The 22,248-nt window shown below is 38.7% G+C and overlaps 1 long non-coding RNA gene across 1 annotated transcript; it reads left to right on the top strand.

The window, feature by feature from the left end:
• Positions 1-325: 325 nt before the first annotated feature.
• Positions 326-19,996, top strand: LOC134739388 (uncharacterized). Its single transcript, XR_010125986.1, has 3 exons — positions 326-707; positions 829-950; positions 18,441-19,996. It is a non-coding gene; the product is annotated as an uncharacterized LOC134739388 (long non-coding RNA).
• Positions 19,997-22,248: the final 2,252 nt, after the last annotated feature.

The raw sequence follows: 22,248 nt of genomic DNA, 5'->3' as shown, positions 1-22,248 counted from the left end.
TATATAAGCTCAAGAAACATATCTGATTGCTATATCTCAGTAAAGGTTGGATGTCCCTGTCCTCTAATTATAGCACTATGCAGAGAATAATATTTTGTACACAGGACTTCCAGTGATGTCTCTTTTCCATGCTTAGTGCCAGGGATCATATACCAGTGTGGTGATGAGAAAACAAGTATAAATATTTTTATGTTGTGCTTTTAGTGGTTTTTTAAAATTGTGGTAAAAAAAAAAGTGGGAACATAAATAAAGTGAAAATATTTTTATAGGGAAAATGAACTCTTTTATAGCCAATTGTACAGCAACAGGAAGCTTCGGAAGCTGAGGTTCCAGGAGCCCCAGTCCAGCTCCTGGTCTATTTTTCTCAGCTGCCCAATGTGTAGAGTGAATACACTAAGGAATTTAAGAGCTTACAAACTGATTTTTATGGAAGTCATCAAAAGTGGAGAAGGCTGACTTAAAAATCAACCATGATTTTAAACAGGGGCTGAAAACTGTGGCTTACAAGGCAAGATTGCAAGTTTGTGAAAAGTTTGAGCCAAAGAAAGTATTCTTTATGAAGGCAAGTAATTCGATTTAAAAGGAAAATTTAAATGAGGCATTAGGAACTGAACTGTGAATTCAATTAGGCTACATATTGGACTTTCAAAAGAAGCAGTGAAAAACTCTATAGCTTTTATTGAGGCAAAGAAAGGACATGTGTTAAGGTAGATAATGACCCTATTCAACTATGTAATTGATTATATATATATATATATTTTTAAAACAGTAAATATGTATTCAGTATTTTATTCAGCAAATATTTATTGATTGCTGACTGTATTCCAGGCATTAAGATACAACATACTTCAATGAATAAAACAAAGACCTTTGCTTTCCTGAAACTTGAGATCAAATGGAGGACACACAAAAACAACGCACCTACAAATCACCATATTGTGTGTCAGGAGGTAAGAAGGCAAAAGGGGGTAGGAATGAGGGTGGGTATGATTGCAGTTCAGGGAGGGTGCGCAAGGCAGACCTCATTAAGCAGGTGACAATTTGCACAAAAGTGATGCAAGAGTTATGGGCAGAATGCTTTCAGGAAGAGGAGTGATGCAGAGAGAAAGACCACAGTGGGAGGGGATGAAGATTTGCATTGCATATGGAGGAAAGGCAAGGAAATCTGTGTGACTAGATTAGGGGGAGGGAGAATGGGGAGAAGTGGGAGAAGTGGTCTGAAAAGTTAATTAGGGAACAGATTATCTAGGCCTTTGGGCATGGAGGGAACTTGGGCATTAGTTGAATTCACTATATGTTCACCTAGACACAGGGCATACAGAGCTGGAAAATAATCCCCACCTGTAAGAGGTTCTCTGCTAGTGGATACAAACAACTAAAATGCAATGTAGAAAATGTTGAAGGAGTGCAGTGGATGCTATAAGACCCTGTGAAAATGATGTTTTTTCCAGTTCTGCATATGGGAGGTAGACGACATCCACAAAGTGACACAGTTTTGAAATCGAAGTAAAAATTCGGGCAGGGGAAGAAAGGAGAAGGGTTTTACAAATCCAGGGAGGAGCATGTGTACATTATTTGGTGAACAAAACATTATTTCATGCTTAGCAAGTTCTAGGAGCAGTTTTAGGCTTTAGAAGTATAGTAGTGATCAAAACTGATATTTTCAAACTCCTTGCTCTTCCGGACAAGGGTAAAATCAATAAAGTATAAAGGCACCAAATAATCAAGGAATTTCAGGTGCTTTAGTGTGCCTTCTGTAAAAAGTGCCTGTGGGAAAGTGACAATGGAGGAGGCCAGATGGGTAAACAGTGGCCAATCCTAAAGGTCTAGTTTAGGAAGGCCCCAGCTTGCTAGGAAGTTTAGATTTTATCCTGAAGGAAGGTGGGTGGAAAGGAGGTCCCAGAAGGATATTACTGAGGGGAAATACATAGTCAGTTTCTATGAGTTCATGTCAGATAACAAAAGATTACACAGTTGAGAATAGAGGAGATAGACTCCCATTGTTTTCAAAAGATAGCTCCAAAGGCCTCTCCCTGGCCCCTACTTCTCTTCTTATGGTGTTTGGAAAGAAAACACTCCTGGGAGAGAAGATATTAGCACATAACCTTACATATATAAGAAGCTTGGGAGTGTTTACACTGTTTATGATTCATTGCTATTCCCTTCTCCATGGGAACATTTCACTTGTGAAACACTCACATTCTTCCATTGTAAAATAAAGGCTTAAAAATAATACCCATCCATCCTTGTAAAACGACAAGCCAATTTAAACTTAGGGGGAAACAACTTGAAATAGGTTGGGGACCGAGGGCTTTCATTTACTGACTTGTGTTAGTTTACTAGATAAGGATACACTCCCTTGCTTTTATGTCAGCTAATCTCCCACTGACCCCCAGAGCTGTCCTGCAGCATCCATCACAGAAAACAGGGTCTTTTTTTTTTTTTTTTTTTTTTTTTTTTTTGCTTTCTAATTGTATCCACTGACACTCTTTTTCTCCCTGAAGACAGATTTTTCTTCTTGATTTCTTTTTATTATCTGAAGTCAACCTATGTTGACAGAAAATTAGTTTGTAGAAAGTTTTCTTTTTAGATAAGTTTGGGTAGGATGATGTATGCAATTTTTATATTAACACATTTTTAGGTATGTAATTTTTAAAAAAGATTCAAGCATCCCTGTCATTATATAAGCATCAAGCCCAGCTTTGTGTTTCCAAAAAGGTAGCATAGTTATATGCAGGTGATGTCAAGAATTAACCATGGAATAGAGCCCACAAGCTGGTTTATAGCCTCACAGTTTACGAAGCCAGATGGGAGTGTTTTAAAGCAGCATCCATCGCTAAGCTAACCTTCTGCAAGAGGTGAAATAAAGTTCTTTTTAAAAGTCGCCAAAGAATCTGCCTCACTTAAGAAACCTGTGGCATCTGAGGTGATAACAGAACCAAGTCATTTCAGGCTGGCTGAAAACTTAGCGACAGATAAAACATAAATCAGAGCCCTTATCATTCCCTTCCCTGCTTGCCAAATGGGGAGTTAGTTTATCAGCGACTTATGGGCTCACTGCCTGCTTTCCCCCTTAGTGCTGGGCAGCAGGGTAGAGCTGGCTGGAAGCTATATGGCTGTTCTAAAACGTGTTCATGTAAACAAGCTAGGCTAAGACTTCCTTGAACTGCCAGTGAGTGAAGTGTCATCCATCTCACTAAACTGTACATTGGATAGGGGCATATCATCTATATCTTGAAAAGAAAACAAATAAAAAGAAAAAAAGTTCCTTGGTTTAGGCTGAGACCTGTCATGTTGATAAAAGTCCTAAGAATTAAATTGCCTGGCTCAAACAATGGCTGTTCATTCAAAAGAGGATGGGGATTGAGATGGGGAAGAAGAATTTTTTTTAGGACACTTGGAAATATCACTGGGGTCTTCCAAAAAAAGCATGTAGTAGTTACTTTAATTTTTACCAGGTAGTATACTAGTTGGAGTGCTTTCCTAATATTTAAAGGAACAATTCCAATAACTTGTTGGAAAGACCTTTAAAAATATATTATTTTTCATCTTTTTATAATAGCTTGCTTGCAGCATCAATGTGGTTTTCTATACATGGATGTAAACCTCACAACACCATCCAACATTGATACTCTGACTAGCAAAGTAATTTGTTGATACCTGGAAAGAATTAAGCATTTTCTATACAGACACCAGCAATTTTTTTGTTGTTTTCTTTTTTTTTTAATTATTATTATTATTATACTTTAAGTTTTATGGTACATGTGCGCAATGTGCAGGTAAGTTACATATGTATACATGTGCCATGCTGGTGTGCTGCACCCACTAACTCGTCATCTAGCATTAAGTATATCTCCCAATGCTATCCCTCCCCCCTCCCCCCACCCCACATCAGTCCCCGAAGTGTGATGTTCCCCTTCCTGTGTCCATGTGTTCTCATTGTTCAGTTCCCACCTATGAGTGAGAATATGCGGTGTTTGGTTTTTTGTTCTTGCGATAGTTTACTGAGAATGATGATTTCCAATTTCATCCATGTCTCTACAAAGGACATGAACTCATCATTTTTTATGGCTGCATAGTACTCCATGGTGTATATGTGCCACATTTTCTTAATCCAGTCTATCATTGTTGGACATTTGGGTTGGTTCCAAGTCTTTGCTATTGTGAATAATGCTGCAGTAAATATACGTGTGTGTGTCTTTATAGCAGCATGATTTATAGTCCTTTGGGTATATACCGAGTAATGGGATGGCTGGGTCAAATGGAATTTCTAGTTCTAGATCCCTGAGGAATCGCCACACTGACTTCCACAATGGTTGAACTAGTTTACAGTCCCACCAACAGTGTAAAAGTGTTCCTATTTCTCCACATCCTCTCCAGCACCTGTTGTTTCCTGACTTTTTAATGATCGCCATTCTAACTGGTGTGAGATGGTATCTCATTGTGGTTTTGATTTGCATTTCTCTGATGGCCAGTGATGGTGAGCATTTTTTCATGTGTTTTTTGGCTGCATAAATGTCTTCTTTTGAGAAGTGTCTGTTCATGTCCTTTGCCCACTTTTTGATGGGGTTGTTTGTTTTTTTCTTGTAAATTTGTTGGAGTTCATTGTAGATTCTGCATATTAGCCCTTTGTCAGATGAGTAGGTTGCGAAAATTTTCTCCCATTTTGTAGGTTGCCTGTTCACTCTGATAGTAGTTTCTTTTGCTGTGCAGAAGCTCTTTAGTTTAATTAGATCCCATTTGTCAATTTTGGCTTTTGTTGCCATTGCTTTTGGTGTTTTAGACATGAAGTCCTTGCCCATGCCTATGTCCTGAATGGTAATGCCTAGGTTTTCTTCTAGGGTTTTTATGGTTTTAGGTCTAACATTTAAGTCTTTAATCCATCTTGAATTGATTTTTGTATAAGGTGTAAGGAAGGGATCCAGTTTCAGCTTTCTACATATGGCTAGCCTGTTTTCCCAGCACCGTTTATTAAATAGGGAATCCTTTCCCCATTTCTTGTTTTTCTCAGGTTTGTCAAAGATCAGATAGTTGTAGATATGTGGCATTATTTCTGACGGCTCTGTTCTGTTCCATTGATCTATATCTCTGTTTTGGTACCAGTACCATGCCGTTTTGGTTACTGTAGCCTTGTAGTATAGTTTGAAGTCAGGTAGTGTGATGCCTCCAGCTTTCTTCTTTTGGCTTAGGATTGACTTGGCGATGCGGGCTCTTTTTTGGTTCCATATGAACTTTGAAGTAGTTTTTTCCAATTCTGTGAAGAAAGTCATTGGTAGCTTGATGGGGATGGCATTGAATCTGTAAATTACCTTGGGAAGGATGGCCATTTTCACGATATTAATTCTTCCTACCCATGAGCATGGAATGTTCTTCCATTTGTTTTTATCCTCTTTTATTTCCTTGAGCAGTGGTTTGTAGTTCTCCTTGAAGAGGTCCTTCACATCCCTTGTAAGTTGGATTCCTAGGTATTTTATTCTCTTTGAAGCAATTGTGAATGGGAGTTCACTCATGATTTGGCTCTCTGTTTGTCTGTTATTGATGTATAAGAATGCTTGTGATTTTTGTACATTGATTTTGTATCCTGAGACTTTGCTGAAGTTGCTTATCAGCTTAAGGAGATTTTGGGCTGAGACAATGAGGTTTTCTAGATATACAATCATGTCATCTGCAAACAGGGACAATTTGACTTCCTCTTTTCCTAATTGAATACCCTTTATTTCCTTCTCCTGCCTAATTGCCCTGGCCAGAACTTCCAACACTATGTTGAATAGAAGTGGTGAGAGAGGGCATCCCTGTCTTGTGCCAGTTTTCAAAGGGAATGCTTCCAGTTTTTGCCCATTCAGTATGATATTGGCTGTGGGTTTGTCATAGATAGCTCTTATTATTTTGAGATACGTCCCATCAATACCTAATTTATTGAGAGTTTTTAGCATGAAGCGTTGTTGAATTTTGTCAAAGGCCTTTTCTGCATCTATTGAGATAATCATGTGGTTTTTGTCTTTGGTTCTGTTTATATGCTGGATTACATTTATTGATTTGCGTATATTGAACCAGCCTTACATCCCAGGGATGAAGCCCACTTGATCATGGTGGATAAGCTTTTTGATGTGCTGCTGGATTCGGTTTGCCAGTATTTTATTGAGGATTTTTGCATCAATGTTCATCAAGGATATTGGTCTAAAATTCTCTTTTTTTGTTGTGTCTCTGCCAGGCTTTGGTATCAGGATGATGCTGGCCTCATAAAATGAGTTAGGGAGGATTCCCTCTTTTTCTATTGATTGGAATAGTTTCAGAAGGAATGGTACCAGTTCCTCCTTGTACCTCTGGTAGAATTCGGCTGTGAACCCATCTGGTCCTGGACTTTTTTTGGTTGGTAAGCTATTGATTATTGCCACAATTTCAGCTCCTGTTATTGGTCTATTCAGAGATTCAACTTCTTCCTGGTTTAGTCTTGGGAGGGTGTATGTGTTGAGGAATTTATCCATTTCTTCTAGATTTTCTAGTTTATTTGCGTAGAGGTGTTTGTAGTATTCTCTGATGGTAGTTTGTATTTCTGTGGGATCGGTGGTGATATCCCCTTTATCATTTTTTATTGCATCTATTTGATTCTTCTCTCTTTTTTTCTTTATTAATCTTGCTAGCAGTCTATCAATTTTGTTGATCCTTTCAAAAAACCAGCTGCTGGATTCATTAATTTTTTGAAGGGTTTTTTGTGTCTCTATTTCCTTCAGTTCTGCTCTGATTTTAGTTATTTCTTGCCTTCTACTAGCTTTTGAATGTGTTTGCTCTTGCTTTTCTAGTTAATTGTGATGTTAGGGTGTCAATTTTGGATCTTTCCTGCTTTCTCTTGTGGGCATTTAGTGCTATAAATTTCCCTCTACACACTGCTTTGAATGCATCCCAGAGATTCTGGTATGTTGTGTCTTGGTTCTCGTTGGTTTCAAAGAACATCTTTATTTCTGCCTTCATTTCGTTATGTACCCAGTAGTCATTCAGGAGCAGGTTGTTCAGTTTCCATGTAGTTGAGCGGTTTTGAGTGAGATTCTTAATCCTGAGTTCTAGCTTGATTGCACTGTGATCTGAGAGATAGTTTGTTATAATTTCTGTTCTTTTACATTTATTGAGGAGAGCTTTACTTCCAAGTATGTGGTCAATTTTGGAATAGGTGTGGTGTGGTGCTGAAAAAAATGTATATTCTGTTGATTTGGGGTGGAGAGTTCTGTAGATGTCTATTAGGTCTGCTTGGTGCAGAGCTGAGTTCAATTCCTGGGTATCCTTGTTGACTTTCTGTCTCGTTGATCTGTCTAATGTTGACAGTGGGGTGTTAAAGTCTCCCATTATTAATGTGTGGGAGTCTAAGTCTCTTTGTAGGTCACTCAGGACTTGCTTTATGAATCTGGGTGCTCCTGTATTGGGTGCATATATATTTAGGATAGTTAGCTCTTCTTGTTGAATTAATCCCTTTACCATTATATAATGGCCTTCTTTGTCTCTTTTGATCTTTGTTGGTTTAAAGTCTGTTTTATCAGAGACTAGGATTGCAACTCCTGCCTTTTTTTGTTTTCCATTTGCTTGGTAGATCTTCCTCCATCCTTTTATTTTGAGCCTATGTGTGTCTCTGCACATGAGATGGGTTTCCTGAATACAGCACACTGATGGGTCTTGACTCTTTATCCAATTTGCCAGTCTGTGTCTTTTAATTGGAGCATTTAGTCCATTTACATTTAAAGTTAATATTGTTATGTGTGAATTTGATCCTGTCATTATGATGTTAGCTGGTTATTTTGCTCGTTAGTTGATGCAGTCTCTTCCTAGTCTCGATGATCTTTACATTTTGGCATGATTTTGCAGTGGCTGGTACCGGTTGTGCCTTTCCATGTTTAGCGCTTCCTTCAGGAGCTCTTGTAAGGCAGGCCTGGTGGTGACAAAATCTCTCAGCATTTGCTTGTCTGTAAAGTAATTTATTTCTCCTTCACTTATGAAGCTTAGTTTGGCGGGATATGAAATTCTGGGTTGAAAATTCTTTTCTTTAAGAATGTTGAATATTGGCCCCCACTCTCTTCTGGCTTGTAGGGTTTCTGCCGAGAGATCTGCTGTTAGTCTGATGGGCTTCCCTTTGTGGGGAACCCGACCTTTCTCTCTGGCTGCTCTTAACACTTTTTCCTTCATTTCAACTTTGGTGAATCTGACAATTATGTGTCTTGGAGTTGCTCTTCTTGAGGAGGATCTTTGTGGCATTCTCTGTATTTCCTGAATCTGAATGTTGGCCTGCCTTGCTAGATTGGGGAAGTTCTCCTGGATAATATCCTGCAGAGTGTTTTCCAACTTGTTTCCATTCTCCCCGTCACTTTCAGGTACACCAATCAGACGTAGATTTGGTCTTTTCACATAGTCCCACATTTCTTGGAGGCTTTGCTCGTTTCTTTTTATTCTTTTTTCTCTAAACTTCCCTTCTTGCTTCATTTCATTCATTTCATCTTCCAGGGCTGATACCCTTTCTTCCATTTGATCGCATTGGCTCCTGAGGCTTCTGCATTCTTCACGTAGTTCTCGAGCCTTGGTTTTCAGCTCCATCAGCTCTTTTAAGCACTTCTCTGTGTTGGTTATTCTAGTTATACATTCTTCTAAATTCTTTTCAAAGTTTTCAACTTCTTTGCCTTTGGTTTGAATATCCTCCCGTAGCTCGGAGTAATTTGATCGTCTGAAGCCTTCTTCTCTCAGCTCGTCAAAGTCATTCTCTGTCCAGCTTTGCTCCATTGCTGGTGAGGAACTGCGTTCCTTTGGAGGAGGAAAGGTACTCTGCTTTTTAGAGTTTCCAGTTTTTCTGCTCTGTTTTTTCCCCATCTTTGTGGTTTTATCTACTTTTGGTCTTTGATGATGGTGATGTACAGATGGGTTTTCGGTGTGGATGTCCTTTCTGTTAGTTTTCCTTCTAACAGACAGGACCCTCAGCTGCAGGTCTGTTGGAGTACCTGGCCGGCCGTGTGAGGTGTCAGTCTGCCCCTGCTGGGGGGCACCTTCCAGTTAGGCTGGTCGGGGGTCAGGTGTCAGGGACCCACTTGAGAAGGCAGTCAGCCCGTTCTCAGATCTCCAGCTGCGTGCTGGGAGAACCACTGCTCTCCTCAAAGCTGTCAGACAGGGACATTTAAGTCTGCAGAGGTTACTGCTGTCTTTTTGTTTGTCTGTGTCCTGCCCCCAGAGGTGGAGCCTACAGAGGCAGTCAGGCCTCCTTGAGCTGTGGTGGGCTCCACCCAGTTCAAGCTTCCAGGCTGCTTTGTTTACCTAAGCGAGCCTGGGCAATGGCGGGCGCCCCTCCCCCAGCCTCACTGCCGACTTGCTGTTTGATCTCAGACTGCTGTGCTAGCAATCAGCGAGACTCCATGGGCGTAGGACCCTCTGAGCCAGGTGCGGGCTATAATCTCCTGGGGCACCATTTCCTAAGTCCGTCGGAAAAGCACAGTATTCGGGTGGGAGTGGCCCGATTTTCCAGGTGCCGTCTGTCACCCCTGGAAAGGGAACTCCCTGACCTCTTGCGCTTCCCGAGTGAGGCAATGCCTCGCCCCTGCTTCGGCTGGCGCACGGTGCACTCACCCACTGACCTGCGCCCACTGTCTGGCACTCCCTAGTGAGATGAACACGGTACCTCAGATGGAAATGCAGAAATCACCCATCTTCTGCGTCGCTCACGCTGGGAGCTGTAGACTGGAGCTGTTCCTATTTGGCCATCTTGGCTCCTCCCCTTTTTTGTTGTTTTCAAAAAACAGTATCAAGAGCCTCAGTGACTCACTCTGGGCTCATCATCAGTGAGGCTATAAGGCCCTCCCCTCATTTGGAAGAGTACATATGCATGTTTTCTGACATAGTGAGGGCAAATCTACTCAGAAGAAAACTGCAACGTTTATAAAAGGCCAAATAGTTATGCGTCGGCACCGAAATTAAAGGAATACATCCAGCCAAAGGTAGAGTCAATGGCTGAAAATTAACTATTTTTCTCATTTCTGGAAGTATTTTCAGGTGTAGTTGATAGTTTAGGAAGAAGAAACAGTAGATTCCTTACAGGAAAGCCTCATTAAAATTGCTTTTCCTTGGTAATGGAGTCAGTATAAGCCCAAATACATTCTGATAAGTGATAAACTCTATTATAAATTCCTTATGTGGCAGAAACTCGACATGCATATGGATGTGCCTTATTTTGGCTACACCTGGTTATTATACCACGTTTTGTGTGAGTATGGCTTCCTCACTCAAGACTGGCTCAGAGCCACTGAAAGCTCAGATGTTTCCATTTAAAAATTGACGTGTGGTTATAAATATAGAGAAAATACACCTGTGATCCACCAAAGACCTCAGCATATAAATTAACTAGGCTTTATAAAAATGGAGGCCAGAAACCTTTGTCTAAAAAAGCCCAAAGGCTTCCACTCAAGAAGTTACCTTGTATGTAGATCAGACAAAGCATCATGCGTTATAAACTAGGCTTTTAACTTGATCAGGAACTTTTATTTAGGTAGAATTTTTAGAAAGAGACTTGTGGTTCCATTTGGTTTTCTCCTATTGACCTATGTAGTGACTATTCCTTTACTTACTAATATAAAGCCATGCTCTCTGAGGAAGTTATCTTGCAAGAGATTTTAAAACATCGATATTTTTAGAGAAGTTATTGATAATTTACCAAGGCATAAAATTGTTCTAACACTAAATCTCATTGGTAAAATTTCCAAACTTTATTATACCCATGTGAAGCATTTGCTTATCAAAGTTTTGCAATATAAATGCACTGGACCAGAACTGGAGAGGCTGGGCTTTCTGCCACACTTCAGCTGCCTTCTCTACCTCAGCTGTGGAAATGCAGACGTTTGGTTTTTTTTTTCAATTGTGAGTCAACATATATTCACTCATCAAATGTTTTTGAATGGCTACTATATCCTATAGTGCACATACACATTTAGTTATATAACATGTATGATATAGTTACATGCATACAAGGGTGTATTATAATAAAAAGGTAATTTTTACTGTTAAAGACACTGTTTCAGCTTGTAAGTTGCTTCCATTCAATTTCCAGGTATAAGATTTTGATAAGCTTTTAAGTGCAAATTTTGTAAGAGAATGTTGAGATATCATAAAGTAATAAATTTTAAGATGAATTTTATTAACACCTAAGGAGAGAAATTAAAGATGGCTCCGACTGAGGCTCAGTGTGTTTGAAAGGGCTGGTAATCTAGTCCCGTCTCATCACCAACTTTCAGAGGCACTCAAAGTATCTGAATAAGTGCTGATACGGCATAGCTATCTTAAATTGTCTTCTCCAATCTTATGCTTATCTAGGACTTCAGAGGAGGCCTTGCCTTATTATCATTGCCCTCCAGGAAAAGAAGAGTCACAACCTGTATCAAGTGTTAAACAACCCTGACTCTTAAGAAATCATTTAAGTTAACCTCCAACCTTCATGCTGCAATCTTAACCTGTCTCATATGTCCCCAGGAGATATTTATTAAATTTCGCCTTGTTATTTTTTCCTTCAATCTGAATAATGCAACTCCTGTCTTTCTAAAAGTAATCCTTCATTTTTTCAAGTGTACTATTGAGGTTATTATATTTATTTTCCGTTTGATATTGTAACAACACTAGCTCTTTGATTAAGAGCCTGTTTGGCTTAGAGGATTAGAATAGGTCAGAAGTGTTTCTCCTCTGGGTTACTGGATCACATCTGGTCCAGGTCAATGGTGATACCAATGTAAGCGACTCTGCTCATTGGTCTATACAAACACTGTCCAATAGAAATATGATATGAGCTATACACATAATTTTAAACGTCCTAGTAGCCACATTGAAAAGAGTGAAAAGAAACAGGTGAAATTAATTTTAGTAACATATTTCGTTTAACTCAGTACACTCCAAAATTGGTATTTCACCATGTAATCAACAAAAAATTATTAATGAATTTACATTTTTTTATACTCAGTCTCTGAAATTTAGTGTGTATTTCATCTTTGCAGTGCATGTCAATTTATACTAGTCACATTTCAAGTGCTCAGTAGCCTCGTGTGGCTAGTGGACTGCACTGTTCCACATGGGTCTGCAGGAAACTATTTGAGCGAGCCTTGCTCAAACACAGACATCTTGTTCACCGAGCTTCATAGGCTCAGTGGGTGTGAAAACTGAAATTCATTTTTCCTATTGGAGGTGGTCATTGTTTCCAGTGTCTGTGCTATTTATTGCAAGTTTGAAGAGTGGTCATTAGAGTCAGTTTTTTAAAAAACTATTTATTACTGAGGAGATGCATGTATACAATTTACCATCTTGACCATTTTAAGTGTACAGTTCATGGTAATAAATACATTTATATTCTTTTTTCTCCTTTGTCTTCTTTCCCCCTGCACTTCCTGGCCTCTGGTAACTACCATTCTAGTTTTTGTCTTCTAAGATCCACTTTTTTTGCTCCCACATATGAATGAGAACACGCAATATTTGTCTCTTTGGGCTTGGCTTATTTCACTTAACATAATGGCCTCCAGTTCCATCCACGTTGCTGAAAAAGTCAATGGGTGTAGCACACCAACATGGCACATGTATACATATGTAACAAACCTGCACGTTGTGCACATCTACCCTAGAACTTAAAGTATAATAAATAAATAAATAAATAAAATAAAATAAAATAAAATTACCTACTACTCCTTAACAAAAGAGACCTTAAGTGTACCTTTTGTCTATATACACTTTACCACGGCTCTGTTTTCAGACTCAATCAGTTAGTGGAACAATGTTTCTTAGGGCTAGGCAGGGTTAAAGCATAAGGAATGAGCCGTGAGTGGCAGAGTCCCGGTCCTCCAGGTGAAATTACTTCTCACAAGTTTTGTCCTGTGAGGGGCTAACAGAGAACTTTCAGACTGGCATAGTACTCCTTGAGTATTAAAATTAAAAAAAAAAAGTCTTCAGTCATTTCCTTTTTGTACTATAACATTCAATTTGACAAGTTTTCTGGGAAGTAAAATCTTCCTGGCAAACAAGTGAATCCAATTGTTCCTTTTTATAAATATCTTGTAAGTGACTGTGCAAAATGATGCTATTTATTTCATCTTGTCTTCAGTACCGTATCATATCTGATTTCTTTCCTTCTTAAAAGTAATAGGAAAGGGGAAAATGCCAGAAAGCCAAAGAATAATACAAATAAAAATCATGCATCTGTAAAATTTCAGGTATTCTGTGGGCAGGAGTATCCTATTTACAGACAGAAGCCCACTAAGAATGGGCAGAATAGCCTCCTGCTTAACCAAGTGAGGCACATTGTTCTGATCTCAGCTGAAAGTTAAGACTGAATTCTCATTAAATGTTCTACCAGCTTCTAATGAAAAAGAGTGCTCAGAACTTCCCTTGGCACACCACGCTCTTTTCCTCTATCAGCTGACTTTAATGTTCTCTTTTCTTTTAGCCCTTCAAGTTTCTGTGACCTTAATATGACATTTTAGTTGAGTGATTAATTGCTATTAAATGGCACTGCGCTGATTAAACGAAGGCCTTGTTGGCATAATAGTCAGTTACAATGCTGCAATTCAGTGTGATAAGCTTAAACATACACAATTAGAGGTAGTAATATCTAATTTGTCAAAGCTCTTGTGGCTTAATTTTCTGCCACAAAGCTTGAAAGCAATAGTGACTGGACAAAAAGCTCCAGATTTACTGCTTAAGTACCTTCCAGTAAATTGATCTTGTCCATCATGTAATCTCATTTTGTACATTTTGGGAGACAGTGAAGCTCAGCTAGCCTGAAACCTCCTTAAAAATGGGCCTGAGGGTTCCTGATCACAAAACTTGAAAGCTAAGCGACGCGATATGATTGTCTCTTCAGAGGCAGACAACAACCAATTTGCCTGGCCAGAGCTTTCCTTTTAGGATAATTAGATAAAATGAATAAATGTCAGTAAAAGGATGAAAGATTCATGTAGGAAAATAAAAATATATACCAGATCCTGAAAACATCATACTGAGACAGGCCACAGCTCTATCCTGTGAAAAATAAAACAGGAGCAACTGACATTTCTTTTAACTAGCTGTTACAATCGTAATTATCTTATCCTAACAATAGTCACTTTTCCTGTCATATGTTTTAAAGACAGTCTATTTAAAAGAGAGAGAGAAGACACTCTTCTAGTGCAATCAGTGAAAAAACAATTACCCTTTCATTTGGTAAATAGGAAAGGAGTAAATGTGAGCATTTTCTGCTGACTAAATATGAAAGATGTCTGTTTTAGCTAAATAAATACGGAGTATGGCTTATAGTCAGTGAATAGCTCACAAACATTTATGGGATTACTAAGGGCCTATTATATATAAGACATTGCCCTAGATATCAGGGAGAAAAAAATTAATAAGATGATAGTTTCTGTTCTGAAGCCCCTAGTGGAATCTATACACATATGCCTATAGTGATTATCTTAGACAAAAAAGTATATCCTGTGAAAGAAGCACAAAGGAAGAGATTAATATTACCTGGAACAGCATAGAAGGCATAGGGTCAGCTCAGGAGGAGAGGCAAAATTGGTAAGAGCTACTTAAGTAGATAATATTTGAGCAAACCTTGGATGGAAAATATAATTTCTACCCGTGGATAAGGGACATTACAGGGAGAGAAAAGGGCATGAATAATACCTGATATTGTCAAGGTACAAGTTAGAATTATTTCATACCTAAGGTAATGTTTTATTAAATCATTTACACAAATTTCCTTACTTTGATATCCATTTATGATGGCCTATTTATTAGGGTATAGACCAAGAGATTCTCAAAAGTACAGTTGCTTGAACAAGAAGGAAGTTTCCTTCTCTCTCAAGGAGAGGCCCACTGTGAGCTGGCAGTCCAGGCCAGGTAGGTGTCTATGCTCCACAAGGTTGTTCAGGGACCCAGGCTTCTTCTGTCCTATTGTTCTTCTAGCCTCTAGGTTACCCTCATCCATAGAGTTGAAGCTAAGTCACTGGAATCACATCTGCATTCCTGTAACTGCATAAGGAGAAAGAAAGTGGAAGGTAAGAAGTTTTCCTTCTAAGGAAATGTTGCACACATAACCCAGCAGCAAGCATCTAGCTGGGGGGCTAGTGTCCCATAGAAAGTTCAAAGAGTTCTATTACTAATAAGAAGGAGAAATTGCATATGTGGGATAATTAAGCAGCTTCTGATATAGTAGGTGCTTAATCAATATTCATTGCTGAAATAATGAATGAATAATTAAGTGAACAATTAACAATGTTTCTACATTCCATCCAAATACAATCTAATACGGTCACCAGTAACCTCTCAGTTCCTTTTGTGAATCAAATAAATTGAAGATGATTAGTTGTGCCAGATGCCTCAGTGGAGGGAGCTCTCTCTGTGTGTGTGTGTGTGTGTGTGTGTGTGTTTGGAGGTGGAGGGTGAAGAGAAAGGTGAAAGACTGAACTGCCAGAGAAAGACTTGTATGTCATGGTAATAGCAGCTTCTCTTAGGAAGTATTATGTCTTCTTAATTAGGGAAACAATTTCTCAACTAGAATACAGGAAATAGTTTCTAATATTTGGGACCCTGGAGTGACACTAACTGTACAATTTCTCCCTGGCAGCCATGCCTTCTCTTCGTCTTCGGGGGCTCCATGTTCATTTCATGCCTTTGATCCAGCTGTTATGAAATGGGCTTTCCCTTCTGAGGAAGCACGAGGTGCCACCTGTCTCCAAGTCTCCACATCTTCATTCTTTACTTGTATCGATAACATATTTTCATTAGAAAAAATTGTCTATGGTCTTGGAAGGATATTTCTAGACTTTCAAACTGGATTCTAATTATATTACTTTACATCTATTTCCAAAAAGAAACCTCATACCAAAAATAAAATACATATATACATATATAACTTTAAGCTTACGAAATTATAGTAAGTACAAATTCCTTAAATACAAGGACTCGTTTGCACATCTCATAAGTATTCTGATATAGAACTCAAAGTAGGTAGAATTGAATAAATGTGGATTGAATTTAATGGAGCACATAATTTCAATGTCATGGATTTGTGGTCATAAATTACCACATGTGAACTCTTCATACAGTGTGATTAATCAATGAAGAACTATGAGTCAAAGAAAATAGGTAAAGTATACAAGTCTAGAAGTAACCATAGATGTAGAGATAATTTTTAAAACAAACTAAGAACACTGTCTTTTTATAAGTGAAGTCATTCTTTTTCTTTCCTTTTTTTTAGTGATAGGATCTCATTCTGTCACCCAGTCTGGGGTGCAATGGCATGACCTTGGCTCACTGCAGCCTGGATCTCCCAGGCTCAATCAATCCTCTTGCCTCAGCCTCCTGAGTAGCTTGAACTACAGGTATACACCATCTTTTTTTTGTTTTTTTTTTTGTTTGTTTGTTTTTTGTTTTTTTGCAGAGATTGAGGTCTCACTATTCTTGCCCAGGCTGGTCTTGAACTTCTGGGCTCAAGTGATCCTTCTGCCTCTGTCTCACAAAGTGCTAGGATTATAGGCATGTGCCACCATGCCCAGCTAATTTTTATTTATTTATTTTTTTTTAGAGACGGGGTCTTGCTATATTGCCCAGGCTGGCCTCATACTCCTGGCCTCAAACAATCCTTCTGCCTCAGCCTCACAAAGTCCTGAGATTACAGGTGTGAGCCACTGCAATTGGCTTTCCTTTTTTAGATTAAAAAATAAGTACAGAAAGAAGTTCAAATATTATTGTCCCCCAATGGATTGTTTTGTGCATTGCACTTTGGAGACCACAGTAGCAGAGAACTGGGATTAAAATAATTATTCAAAGAAACTTGAGTCATGTTTATTTCAAGGAACCAAGGAATCATAGTGGTAATGTTTCTTAAATTTTTTAATTTTTAATTGCTATGGATACATAATAGTTGTACATGTGATATTTTGAAACAAGCATACAATGTGTAAGGGTAATTGGGATATCCATCACCTCAAGCATTTATCATGTATTTGTGTTAGGAAGAATCCAATTCTACACTTTTCGTTATTTTGAAAAATTCAGGCAGGTCGCAGTGCTCACGCCTGTAATCCCAGCACTTTGGGAGGTCGAGGCGGGCAGATCACTCAAGGTCAAGAGTTCAAGACCACCCTGGCCAACATGGTGAAACCCTGTCTCTATTAAAAATACAAAAATTAGTCGGGCATGGTGGTGCATGCCTGCAATCCTAGCTACTCGGGAGGCTGAGGCAGGAGAATTGCTTGAACCCGGGAGGCAGAGGTCGCAGTGAGCCGAGATTGTGCCACCACACTCCAGCCTGGGCAACAGAGTGAGATTCTGTAATAAATAAATAAATAAATAAATAAAATTTAAAAACTGTAAGTTTTTCCTACTTATAGTCACCCTGTGGTGCTATTGAACACTACCTCTTATTCCTTCTATCTAACTGTATTTTTGTACTCATTAACTATGCCTTTTTATCCCTCCTCCCCACTGCCCTTCCCAATTTTCATTGTAATAAGCGCTCTATCTTAGGCCGAGAAACAATGACCGCAGCAGCAAAACATTGGTTTCAGAAAGAGTTTTCATCGGAACCCTTGGTTCAAGTCCTAGAACTCACAGGTCAGATTAAAAACATAAAGTGACTAGAGAAAAATATAAAGGATTAAATAATCAAGTAGTGCAAATAATCACAAACTGTGGGTTGTGAATGAAGAGTTAATTTGGAGTTACTGAATGAAAGGTGCCATTTAAAAAGAATATTAACCAAGGCCAGTAACGTTTTGGCTTGGAGAGATACTTCCTTTTGGGAAATGAAAACAGCATGTATGTTAATAGAGGGCAAGAAGGAAGGATAATAAAGAGATTATTTTTCTTTATGTGATTAATATCTTTCACCTATAAATACAGAATTGAAATGTGAATTGCACGTGCAACTTGGGGAATGGCCAAAGCTGAGAAAGTCTGATTTAATTGGTGTAGATCGATGAGAAGACTCAGATTTAAAGTATCTCTTTCATCTAATCTTAAAATTGTTATATTGGTAACAAATACGGCTTGTGGTAAACAATTCTGTAGTTTTTTTTAAAATTGCTTCTCCCAGTTCCTAACTTCTTCACAAGAACAAGACTGTTTTAAAAACTTAATAATTAATATCTATTAGGCATTACATAACCACACAGTAAGAAAATCCGTATCTTGCAAATGAGAAAATGGAAGCCTAGAAAGATTAAATGACTTGCTGAGGGCCATAGAAACTGGTGACACCAATGTGGCCTACCTTCAAAGCCCATGATTGTTCCTGTTTTCGGAAGCTATGAGGTCAGGGGAAGGTAATACAGGACACGATACATTGCCTTCCTTAAAAACAAGAACAGAAACATAAAATAAAGGAAAGCTACAGAAAAATGTTTAAAAGACATGTAATTTGGACTTTTATAGGTTTTAAAGGGAAATTCTAATTATTCTTACCACAGGTGAGGATGCTATGAAAACCCCTTGGGAAAACAAAGGCACCTTGGGGGCCATTGAGAACTCCTGACGAAGAGGGCTCAGCTGCCAGACCTGTTCGAAAAAGACCTCAGAAATCTCTAGGGGGCTGTCAGAAGAAAGGTTTGAAAAGGGTCTGGGGAGACTGAAATTTGTCTGCCTTGGACTTTTCTTTTGACAATTCACATCCATCTTAAGCAGAATCATTGTTTATTCTTATTATGCCAGGTTTCCTTTTCTGGTCTGCAGGTTCTCTAGGGTTTCATAGGCTAGTAGTTGGAATTTTCAAATTTCAAAAGCATTGGGGATTTTGCAAAAACAAAATCTAAAGGATACTCAGCAGCACAGTTTACTTAGGAGGTTTTAATCATGATAATCTGCATAATGTATGAGAATTTCTACCTCAGCTGCCTCCTTTCTTTCTCTTTCGTGTCTGGGAAAAAGCCAGGGATTTTTCCCTTCCTCTGATTTAAATACCTTATAAAATTTTGGTGGAAGTGTTTTGTCCTATTCTGTATTCCTGATTCATTTTCTGCTGTAATGAGCGAAATTAATTTGCAAGAGCTGCTACTGACATAGTGTAATAAACTGGGTCATAGGTAGAATCAGTGCCGCCTTATGACCCTTAGCTGTCATTGCTTCAAGGAGTTTGGCATGGTCCTCGAAGGCCAGAAGGCAATGTGGGTTGCATCCTACAGCTTTTGAGATCTCAGAGACTTACTGCACCCATGGCTGGGAATGAACTGTAAATGCTGACACTGGTAACTAGGTGCCAAACTAAAGTGATCACGACCTAATCTGAGCCAAAAGGCATTTCTTTGCATCAGGCATAAAGCAATATCAAACTCCCATAACCCACACACAACACAGAAATCGTTACTGAAGAGATTCAACATTATCATGCCAGACACTGAGTTATTTCTCTCCTTCCCTGTCTCACCACAGTTTCCTCCCGCTTGGTCACACATGGTAAGGATTCATGTGTGCGAAGGCATTTTATTCCTTCGACCTAACCCCGACCACAGTCCCCTAGTTTCATCAGAGATCTGCCCTCCCCACCGTTTGAGTATGATGGAGTGCATATTTCCAATGTAAAAAGACTGATACCATTATGATTTTCATTAACTTGTTGCCAGCTTGCATTCTTTTTTCTCCCTTTTTTTCTCTCTCAACAGCACTTCCGTCCTCAGCCCAACCCCAGCCAGAAAAGGTGTTGCTACATTCAGTGAAAAATTATTATTAGTATAGACATGAAATTTGATGATAATGTAGATTGTTTTGTGTCATCTGCAGGCTGTTACAATACACTCTGCATCACTGAAATGTGTTGACCAGAAGGATGATGGTGTTGTCATGACACTGAGGTCTTTTAATTACTTTGCGACTTTCATAGCATTTAGAAAATGGAGAACAGGGTATTTTCTTGAACAGCCTAGCCAAATGAAAAACTGGTTACTAATGTATGTTATCTTCATCAATGAAGGCATAAAATAATACAAACAAATTAAAAATTGTTAATAAATTAATAACTAATACAAATAAAATAAAGATTGTTAGCATGTTTCATCCATGACAATCGTGTATACAATTTTGTGATGTGCAAAATAATTTTGTAGTTAGGTATCAGTGCATATTTTTGCACATACTACCTTTCTTAAAGGACTGTGTAAATTGACTGAAATATTTTCAGAGACTTAATGAAGATATAATATAGGAACTTGTGATTTCCACAAAGGACCTTTTAAATTTTTCAATGCATTTGTTTTAAAGAGGGCTTTGACCACACACGTACATTTTCTAACTTGGAAAAGTAGCTTCCTGTTATAATCAGTACAGATTACTTTTGGACTTTAAAAAAAATCAGGCAAATATTCTAAATTGTTGAACTCTCTGGGTACATGTATCTTCTGCTTTGTTAAGTTTATTTACTTTATACAGTTCCCCTTCTTTCCTTGCTGTAGAGCCTGTTCAATATCACTGACTAAATCACAGAAAGAACTCCAAGATCATCTAGCTAACCCACAATCACTGAAGCAAGCAAATGCTTGTTTGAAGAATCAGGGTAGGTGGTGATCTCTTCTATTTTTAAATCATTATATGGGTAAAAAATTATAAACATTGTTTTTCTTTATAAAATGGCTTCGCACATTTTATAGATTTACAATTCACCAACAAGTCATTTGAAAACCTCTGCACACTCCAGTAGTCATAATTTTAAAAATCAGATTTTATATTTTTATTTTCTTCTCCTTTCCCTGATACAGTCTTAAGTCCCACATTTTACAGGATGCTTTATCCTCCTAAGTTCTATTTTGTTTTGCACATGCATGCAGAATGCCTACTTATAAAGTCATGAGCATATAGATCCAATAGGGTATATGTGCCCAATTAAGTATTATCCTTCGGGGTAGACATCTTAGAGGAAATGAACTTATTATGGATTTGTCCCAACTTCAGTAACACCCATCCATAAAAGGCCGCCAAGTTGCTGCTTTCTGCAGTAGTTCTCGAGTTGAAGAGAGGAGATTTTTCAAGGATAAGATGCCTGGTGATCAATAGCATGTCCCAGAAGAAGGCAGAAAGTAGAAGATGAGGAGAGGATGGCTCCAACTCTTGTAGCACCTAGGGGATATGATGAGATTAGCCCGTGGGCAGTACAGGAGGACAGCAGGCTTGGGCAAAAGTGTACAGTATAAAGAAGATAATGGGAGACAAGAAACCTGGGATTAAAGTCCCAGTGAGCAAACAAATCACTCTTTTTTCCTTTTGGTTCTTCATAAAATGAGAATAGTTACATTCAGTTGAAAACCTTAGTGCCCCAGATATGAATCGCTATAAGCATCTGTCATTTTTGTAAAGAAAAAATATTTATGTTTTATTATGGAATTTCCCACATGTTGCCTTCTTGCTCCTAAATTATTTGTGAGACTTTAGAAAGCAAATAATGGAATATTTTCTTTTTTTTTTTTTTTTTTTTTTTGAGACGGAGTCTCGCTTTGTGGCCCAGGCTGGAGTGCAGTGGCGCGATCTCGGCTCACTGCAAGCTCCGCCTCCTGGGTTCATGCCATTCTCCTGCCTCAGCCTCCCGAGTAGCTGGGACTACAGGTGCCCGCCACCACGCCCGGCTAATTTTTGGAATTTTTGGTAGAGACGGGGTTTCACCGTGGTCTCGATCTCCTGACCTCGGCCTGCCTTAGCCTCCCAAAGTGCTGGGATTACAGGCATTGAGCCACCACCCCCGGCCTAACAAAATATTTTCTTGGCTATTTTAGCAAAAGGAAAATCTGATTATCAACTTATGTTACCTTCATCAATGAGATCCAAAATAAAGAATACCTGGCCATATTGTTAGCTCATTTTATCAATATACAGTTGCACAGAATTAGGTCTCCAAAGAACAAATCATCAAAGAGCGTAGTTCCGTGGTGAGGGAATTCAAACCTGCTTAGTCATCTGCCTCAAATGACCAAAATATTAAAATAAATACTTTAAAATGTGCCAACAGTTCGGGGCTGCTAAAAAAGCAAATCCCTAAATCGTTTTTGTTGACTATAGATTTTTATCTCTGGATTAGAATTGCTGCCTGATTCTTTCCCTTATTAGATTGCGAAGTGGAATAACTACGTATTCATTCTATATTCATTGGGCCTCTACCATGAAACGGGCTAATTTTTAGGCATTGAGGATATAGCAGTAAAGGAGACTCAGTTTCTACTCTCGGGAACTGTGTGGTGTAATTGGGATGTGGGGACAACAGTGGGTGTATGTAAGAAGACAACGGCCTAAATACGCACT

This window comes from Pongo pygmaeus, chromosome 3 (genome assembly GCF_028885625.2).
Source record: "Pongo pygmaeus isolate AG05252 chromosome 3, NHGRI_mPonPyg2-v2.0_pri, whole genome shotgun sequence".
Lineage (NCBI taxonomy): Eukaryota > Metazoa > Chordata > Mammalia > Primates > Hominidae > Pongo > Pongo pygmaeus.
This window is presented reverse-complemented; position numbering and strand designations above follow the sequence as displayed.